This window comes from Columba livia, chromosome 6 (assembly GCF_036013475.1).
Source record: "Columba livia isolate bColLiv1 breed racing homer chromosome 6, bColLiv1.pat.W.v2, whole genome shotgun sequence".
NCBI classification, from domain to species: domain Eukaryota; kingdom Metazoa; phylum Chordata; class Aves; order Columbiformes; family Columbidae; genus Columba; species Columba livia.
Window position 1 is genome coordinate 36529288 of NC_088607.1, and position 9145 is coordinate 36538432.

General features: G+C 43.1%; 1 protein-coding gene across 1 annotated transcript in view; it reads right to left on the reverse strand.

Annotated features, from left to right (window-relative positions):
- Positions 1-9145, reverse strand: part of PTEN (phosphatase and tensin homolog) — a 47267-nt gene that overhangs the window by 37381 nt on the left and 741 nt on the right. The window lies entirely within an intron of this gene.

Below are 9145 nucleotides of genomic sequence, written 5' to 3' on the forward strand. Positions count from 1 at the left end.
ATCTGGCCCTACCAGCTATGAAACGCTAGCGTGCTGACCTCAAGCCCTTTAACTCCAGCTTAAACGAGTCCATAGAGCAACGGCGAGACAAAAAAGAACCATACTTGCTGTTCAACAGCTTGACAGCCTGAAGCTACAAGGGGAGTGTTACGAGAAGTGTCCACACTCCATCCTCAAACAGATTTAAGAGCCCTGACAAATGGCCAAGCTCTTATTAGTGCCATTTTCTTGACAGCACCCCTACAAAAATAAAGGAATATATACCCAGCCAAATCTAGACAAGTTGCTTAGCATATATACTTTTTAGCTTGGACACATGCATACCTTTTTTTTTTTTTAAGTTTACTGTTTTTCTCTGAGTCTGGATAATCAGGAAGTATAGAGGAAATGAACAGGAAGAAAGTTCTTCAGAGCAAAGGAGGATTCCTTGTAGCCAGCCAGCTGCACTTGCCAACTCTACCATCTGTGCCTTAAAGGACAAGAAAAGATACCAACTCAGATGTGCTTGAGAGAAGCATTTTACAATTTAGAAGAAACGCATTTAACTCCTTCATGTTCAATATTTCAAACAGAACCCTTTTGTTCTTCTTTTTTTTTTTTCTTTTAAATCTTTCAGCTTATAATTTAAACACAGCAACCTAGTCAAGAAACAACAAAACTGCAGCTCTCCTGTATCTGGAAGGCAAAGCTGTCCAGACAAGGGGAGGCTCTTTTCGGTGACAACCAATGATAGGACAAGGGGTAATGGGTTCAAACTGGAACACAAAAGGTTCTACTTAAATTTGAGAAGAAACTTGTTCCTGGTGAGGGTGGCAGAGCCTGGCCCAGGCTGCCCAGGGAGGTTGTGGAGTCTCCTTCTGTGCAGACATTCCAACCCGCCTGGACACCTTCCTGTGTAACCTCATCTGGGTGTTCCTGCTCCATGGGGGGATTGCACTGCATGAGCTTTCCAGGGCCCTTCAACCCCTGACATTCTGGGACTCTGTGACAGGTCTGGAGAACTCCTCAGAATTCCCACAGCGCAGAGAAGGAAAGCAGGAGATGCTGGAAGATGATACTGCCAGGTTGACTCGGGAACCAGCGACATCCTCAAGCCACCTCCACCCCATAGCAGAGCTTTTAGACCTGCGGACTGCACTGCATTTGGGAAGTGTTCCCAGAGCAAGAGGCTTCATCTGTGAGGTACATGAAACGTGTCCTGGAGCTCTCAGCCATATGGAGGCTTTGCTGAATAGTTAATAGTGTCAAGAAGATAGGAAAAATAACCTACAGAATAAGCGAGCACCATTTCTTTCACAAGATATGGGTATCAACCTCATAAACCTCACAGTATAAACACTAGAAATGGTAACAGAAGCCTGAAAGAAGATGCTGTCTGCTCTATGGAAGAACTTGCTCCAACAAAGACTGAGGAAAAGATGCCTTAACCTTCCATTTCAACATGGTTTGGAATCACAAATGAAGATAGGAAAGCATGCAGGCAGTAAAGGAAACACGAGCTTGTTGTGAAGAGCTGCAAATCCCTCTAAAATATTAATAGCTGATATTACAGAACACAAAGTAACCACCATTCTCTTTAAGAAAAAGGCGAGAGCAAACAAGAGCAGTAAAAAAATAATAATGAAACAGCACACTATATTATTCACATCAAATCTGATATGAAAAACTCTTCAACTGAGGAATCGAATATTGGGCCCGAAGCCCTTCCTGAACTTCTAAGTCCACATCTGCAGCACTGAACAAAACCCTACAATCTCAACGTATTTCTAGAAATGAAAACAAGCAGAGGTCCCGTTAGGAAGGTTTTCTGTTTCCGCTCCTGCTTTGGAAGAAGCCACATCCCATCCCATCCCATCCCATCACACCTACCCCGCATCCCAACTACCTGCAGCAACCCATCTGCAAGCAGATCTTCTCAGGAGGAGGCAACGCATACAAGGAGCCCGGCCATCGCCACCCAAGGAGCTTGACCATCGCACCTCAAGGGGCTCGGCCACCGCACCTCACTTGGAGATGCCCACCATGAAAAATTTACCTATTTTAACCAAAGAAGCAAACCGAACAGGAACCTTTTCAAGGCAGGATATGGTACGTGTTCTCAGCGCGCTACCGCACTTTGCAGGATCCCCTTTAAAGAAGCACCGATGTGTACTTAAGCATATCCTAACCTCAAACACCCACAGAAAAAGACAAGAATTTTATTGAGTAAAAAGAAGCCAGCACAGAGAGTCCCTACTTTGATATTTACTGACAGGAAGTGAAAAATGGCTCAGTCTCAACTTTTTTTTTGCAAGTCTGAAAGGACATCCAAAACTTTCAGAGACAAGGGAATTGAAAATAGCTATCGGGCTGGAGGACAAATATGTCACACTGAAAAGCTTTACGAAATGTAAGCTAAAAATCTATCATTTGGATGAATTTAGCAAACCTTAATTGGGGGGGCACGGGGACGGTGATCCAGGAGAAAATAAAGGCAAGCAGCAAAACAAGACATAAGCCAATCCTAATAAACCATTTCTCAACAAAAAAGCCCCAAGTAGATAATATTAGTTTCATTCTAATGAGATCTAGTGTTTTCCTCCTGCATATGTTAGTATAGGACGTTACTTCTCTAACTCACCCACGCAAAAAGTTAAAGACTAAAAAATACACAACTACTTTAATTCCAACCTGACATACACCCCAGCAACACAAAGAATTAAGCAGAGGCCTCTAAGAAAATTAATCATACAATTAAAAGCTATTATACCACAGCTCCACAAAGGCAGAATTAAGTTCCTAAAGACGTTCCTTAAGCACTCCACTATAAAAAACTGGATATGAAGCAGTTTTTCTGCACTGCTGCACGTTGGGGCTGTTGGGCCTTCATCTTTAAAGGGAACAATGCCAGCTTTTGCAATCGTCATCATCCCAAACACACAGCAGTTGAGTTTCATTTTTGTAGCTGCAGAGTCAATTAGCATTTGAATCACAGAGCCCACTACATTAGCCACATTGCCTAAAAATCGTTATTAAGAAAACTTGGATTTATGCAGCATGATACGAGGCCTAATTGCACGATTATTTACTTCCATCCTGCAACACGTCTTTTTTTCAGGGCCTCATAGGCGAGAGGGTAAAGAAGGGAGATCACTGTAGGAGCAAAGCTTGAATTAGAAACCGGAACAAGGCTTTGTTTGTATCTGAAATATCAATCTGGGACTTAGATCCATTCAAAAACGAACAGCAATCTCTGACCCCCAAATAGAGTCAACCACCCACAAAGCATTCGTGTTTCAGAAAAGACCCTGCTCTATGGGGCCACTTATGAATGTTCCCATATTGTAAAATAAATTCCCTTCTTACAGGCTGGAAATCCTCACCCCAGCAACTCACGTGAATGCACAAACGTGTCCAGCTTTGATTCCCAAACATCACAGGAGCCCACAACTACCCGGATATTAATATTTCAGCTGAGGTATCAGGCATATCCAGCAATCACGACTTGTGACTCCAGCCTACATCCCATTCACCCCTCTGAAAAAGTCACACAATAATTAACCTTCACTATCCACCCTACGTTAGGCACAGTAAATGAAGAGAAGCCATGTGTAGCTCCCAATTCCAGATTACTCGCCGGATCCTCAAGCTAGAAAGGAGGTGGGCTTTAAAAGGGAGCTCGCTATGACTAACAACAGCAACTTTGGTCTGTAATGTAATTAAGGGATTTGACAGCTCAGCTGCCTATCCCCACCCTTTTCTTCCAGTTTGTTCTAACACAACTATCGTCCCTTAAATCATCACACAAGAGCCATTTTCTTGTTTAAACGTGTTGTAAGGAAAGACTCCAGGCTAAGGTAGCAGGGGTATAATTTGTCAGCTTATGGAGTATTAATGTGGCAACAAAACTAATCCATTAAAAATATCATTTCCTTTAAGAAACTATTCAGAGATTCACAACTGGCAAAAGCAACTCGGTAGACAGAAATTTCAACTTTATAGTTATTGCAGTCTGAAGTTTAGTTTTGGCACGGCTTTACGTTCTTTAGCATGGGTTTTTTAACACAATGTGTTAATGAAACATGTTCTGGCAGTCATACTATTATTGAATAAATTATATCAAATGCTTCCCCAGCAAAAGAAGATCACAGAATAGTTTGGGTTGGATGGGACCTTCAAAGGCCATCTAGTCCAACCCCCCTGCAACGCACAGGGATTTAGGTGTCCAAATCATCCTACAAGGATATCATGGAGTCAGTGGAAGTCACATGTAATTACCTTGAGGACAGAAAGGCCCTTCTGACTGTCCCCAGCTCCTAGAAAGACGCACTTGGAAAATTTCCCAGCCTCCTTCAGGACTTAAGTTGGACCCAGTGTGGACGCAGGTCCACCCAATTACACCGAGAGCTAAACCCTCAGCGCTGACCTAACTGCCCTCACCAAAGTCACTGACCAGCCTCAAAGATAATTTCTCAAGGGTCTCAAGTGCCAACACCTCCTCAGTCTTAAAATATGAGATAATGACAACAAACTTGGATTTTTCCTTAAAAAAAAGAGAGTTTAAAATGAGTATCAGTCCTAGTAAAGCTTGCACTTCACTCAGCATTTTCTGAAGGTTTAACAGCAAAGCTTTGGATGTTCTGGAAATTACACACACTTAACTAAGCATACAAATTTCAGCAAAGATTAGCTCCGGTTGTGTTTTTTTCTAAAAGGCCACGGTTTAAGAAAATTTCCTAAGGTGTTCCCATTAGGTGTATTCCTCAGTTTACAGCTTTTGCCCGTGTAAAATTGCGCACAAGCAGTTATTTTTTAACTTCATGTTTAGCTTGCGCAAACAATCTCCAGCAATGCTGCACATTGATTAAAAATTTCTGATGATGCAAGATCGAGGAGGTTCATTCGGAAGCCTGCGTTACATTTAAGGAAGCGCAAAGAGACGAGCTGTCATTTGTCCGGCATCTTTAAGCCCCTTTTCGAGCAGCTGCGGTGGCCAAGAGGGGCAGAAAGGGCTGGGGTCCCTCTGGGTGGACGCAGCGAGGGTTGCACAACCCAGCGCTTGCTCGGACAGCGCGAGTTTTGTGCGTAGGCTTCGACCATCAAACAATGCTATCCGCAAATATGCACGTCCTATGGCAATATGTCAAAGGGTTTTGGGTTGTGAGAAAAGGCGATCCAGCACGTCTCTAACCCCAGAAGAGAAAATGCATGAACACACTTGCATCCATCACCACCTTGCTTCTCCACCTGGACTATTCAAAGATTTTCAGCCTTGCTAAGTGCAGAAAGACTTAATTTTCTTAAGATCAAATACATCCTGCAGCAAGCAGGGAGCTGAATCAAACTCTGAGAAGTCCCCAGCCCGTACCATTTTGCTGCTGTCAATGAAACAGACTCATTAGATGAATTCACAGCCAAACCAGCACTAACCTCCTCATCCAAAAGCCAAGACCACTGCAGGCTCCAGGAGCAAAACGGGTCTGTCGGGCTCTTACCAGTAACATCGTTTACTCCAGAACAAAGAAACACTTTGCCACCAATAAACTGTGTTGCCAGTTCATTTCTTCTAGTTTCTTCTGAATTCTTACTGCGCTCGTGCACAAGAAAATCTTGTCACAAAACATCCAAGAAACTTCCATTTTAAAATGAAACCAAATATTTCCAACGAACGGCGTTTCTAACTCGGGCTCTATTTTTAAACGCGGTACGTACCTCATGCCACTAATTCGCTTTTTTTTCCTGGAAGCTGAGCCATTTTGAGTGAAGTCACATAGTTTAAAATTTCGTTACAAACGCAAAGAGCTTTAGGACTGCAAATAACATAAAACAGTACGATACTCTAAGCATTTTCCACTTGCAATTTTAGCCTTCTATGCTAAAAACTACACACAAGGCTCGTAAACAAACTGCACCCAGCATCTAATCTTTACTGAATATTGCTGCAGTTTATACCACTATGTAGGTCACGAGCTACAGATGCTTCAATTAAGCATGAGGGTAGGCATGCTCTGCCCTATGCTCAGCCTAAATGGCCATTTTCATGCATAACAGAAGGCCTGGAAATCCGAGACAAAGCTTAACCAAAGCTATAATGGGCACGAGGAACGGTTACACACATTTTCCCCCTTTAGTCTCCAATAGTTGAGCCACTTGCTAAACTCGGTTGTGCACGAGCTTCTCAAGACACAAGGAACCAATGCAACGTGCAAGACGTTGTCTCTTCACTGTCCTCTGCTATAAAATGGTCAACAACCAAGCTGCATAATTTCAGAAATATCAATGATTATACTGCCTCGGAAAACGGAGCGGTCATTGCATCATAAAGAAACGCAGCCATCTTAGAATAAAGCCGTTAATCCAAACTTTCCTTCTCTTTCACACCAAGAGGTATCCAGTATTACAGAAATGAAATAGAAATCCAAATATATCAGGAATAAACACAACATCTGAAAGTATTAAAAAGATTAAGTTCCCCGCCTTTAAAACCCCTTCTGCTCCTAATTGCAAAATATTTTTTTCCAAGAGGTGCATGAAAAGATTGTTCAGAGAGAAAAGAACACTTGGTTCAATGAAAAGTAACATCAGTATGGTTTTTAAAGACACTTGTTTCCTAACTAGCACAAGGGACTATTTCCACACTGTGTATGTAAAGCTACTGGTTTTGAGAAGTCACTGTTTCCCCTTCCTAAAATCCTACATTATCCACACAGGAAGAATTCTTAACCAACTGGTCAGGAACCCAGAGTCCCAAACCTTATGTGCTGTACCACACGTATTAATAATATATAACAATTATAATAATAGTAGTAATAATAATAATAGTGAATCGACACGAGCTTTAACCGGATTCAGTACAGCGGTCCTCAAAGGGGACTTTGGCACTCCTGCCCCAACCCAGCCTGCCTTTTGGCACTCCAGCATTCCCTGCAACACCTCGGGACAACCAGCTGTGACCGAAACGTACAGACCACAAGTCTTTGTCCACCCGAGACACGAACCCTCCTCAAAGATCGGTAGAAGACAAGACAGACGACTGAATACAAGCTGGAGATCAGGCACCTCACCTGGATTCACTGCAGATTCACTTGGTGCTCCACCTCCCAAAGCCCAGGTTGTCATCACCAGCGACTGAGTATTTCAGAGCCACCACCTCTGAACTACCTGTACAGAAATACTTCCTGCAGGAGGAATCCACACCTCTGGCTCCCACATCCCAGCTAAATGCCCTAATCACTGGGCCACCCAACTCCTGTCAACCTTTCTCTATTAGGTTGACAGAAGCAGCTACCCTGAAATAACCAGCAATCTCTAACAGAGGACACGAGGTGCACAGGGAAGCAAAGCCAACCAACAGCAGGAATGCGGATGGTTGCTTGTTTCAGTCTCGACACCTTAAGCTCCAGCACACGACAAGAAGTACCCTTGAGAACTTAAACCCCAGCCCTCCTGCTATGCCCCACATGCCTTCCCTAACAGCGTGGTCTTTCTTATCCGACATGGCGCGGTTGGAGAGCTAACTCCCCGTTTGGTCCTCCATCCACGTAACAAATATATAGGTTATTCTCCAGCTACGACAAGCAACAATCCCATCAGAGCCCCGCAAAATGAACGTCTCCAAGAAGCCTGCACAAAGTCATAAACATTAAACTTTTGCTTCTGCAGCAATGTCAGCCTTCGAGCAAAGCCATTATACTGTACAGGCAGCAGTCTTCACTCATTATCTGTTCAAAATGTGCAGCTACAAAAAACATCTTCCAAAGGTATTTTTGCAATCATGAAAAAGCCACCTTTTCTATAAACGTCATTAACTTCACTACAAAATTATAGCTAGCCACTCCTTTTAAAAAATTAGTCTAAGCCCAGCGATCAGTGGCCTACTTTTAATGCAAAATGCTAAGAATAGAATTAGCAAGACAAAACAAGTGAAAAATAAGCAATAAATTCCGTTTGACATACCATTAGCAACCTTAAGCGAGAAATCCAGACTCAACATTGACCAATTTTCTTGCTGGGAGCAGATGACTGGTTAAAAAGATCTGTTTGAGTCGGAAAATCTCTCCCCACCAATGGCACATCTGGGCAAAGATCCATGAAACACCAGACTCTTCAGCTTCCAAAACCTCATCATTTTGTCACCATTTCACTCTTTTCATAACCCTGAAGTTCCTGGCACTCGGAGGATCCAAAACTTTAACTCCAGCTTCTGTCGGCAGGTCAGCGGTACGTGCTGCGCTGGCCTAAGTCGGTGTTACAATTGCCCTACTCGTAGGTCAACCAAACAACTAAGTGCAAACAAGTAAGTACACAAGCCTAATATTATATTTTATCAGTACCAGAAATAGAATGCAGGAATTACATACCAGAGCCACTGCTTTTTAACGAAAAGCTTAGCAGCCGCTTGCTGAAGTCAAGAACCTTTCAGGCTGCTTTAAAGCCACCAAAGTTTTAGGCCAAGGCTTAATGCAACAGCACGAGCTCTGCACTAGTTACAGATGGTTACCGGGTTTGATCCTGGATTTATCTGTAACATTTGCTATGCCAGGAGCATGATTGCTCCAAAGAACAATGAATTTCACCCTGACCGTGTTGCAGAACAGAAAGCACTCTCTCCATAGGGATAAGTCAAGCTTTGAATACTACCGTCAATACTAATTTTTCCTAGGACAGTTCTGATTTTTAAGCTAAGCTCTTGCTCCAAAATCTCTCAAACCCAACGATTTTTCTCCACCACAGAGAAGACCATGCCCGTGGGACAGCCGCTACATACCATTAACTCTGCAAGGGATTCAAAACTAAACATCTGCCCGCTGCCACTACAGCACATCTGTCTGAAAGGTGACCAAAACTATACGCTAGCAATGCTCCTCTACTGTTGTAACTGCACGCTAATTACACACTCCAGAATTACACTCCTGACAATCCTCCTCGACGACACCCAACATGCTCTCATTTGTAACACATCCTCGTGTTTACTGTATCTGAGATTATGTCAAAACGTGGTTCACACATCGTGTTAGGAAAAAAGAGTTGTCTTTTTTAAAAAAAAATAAATTGGTAGAAGCAACTGCCGCTTCTTGTCATCAAGAGCGTTGCTGCATTGTACTGCAACCGAGCACAAGCTCTGCTGTGCTGAATGGATGGAAATCAGGGCAGAGGACACGGGCTT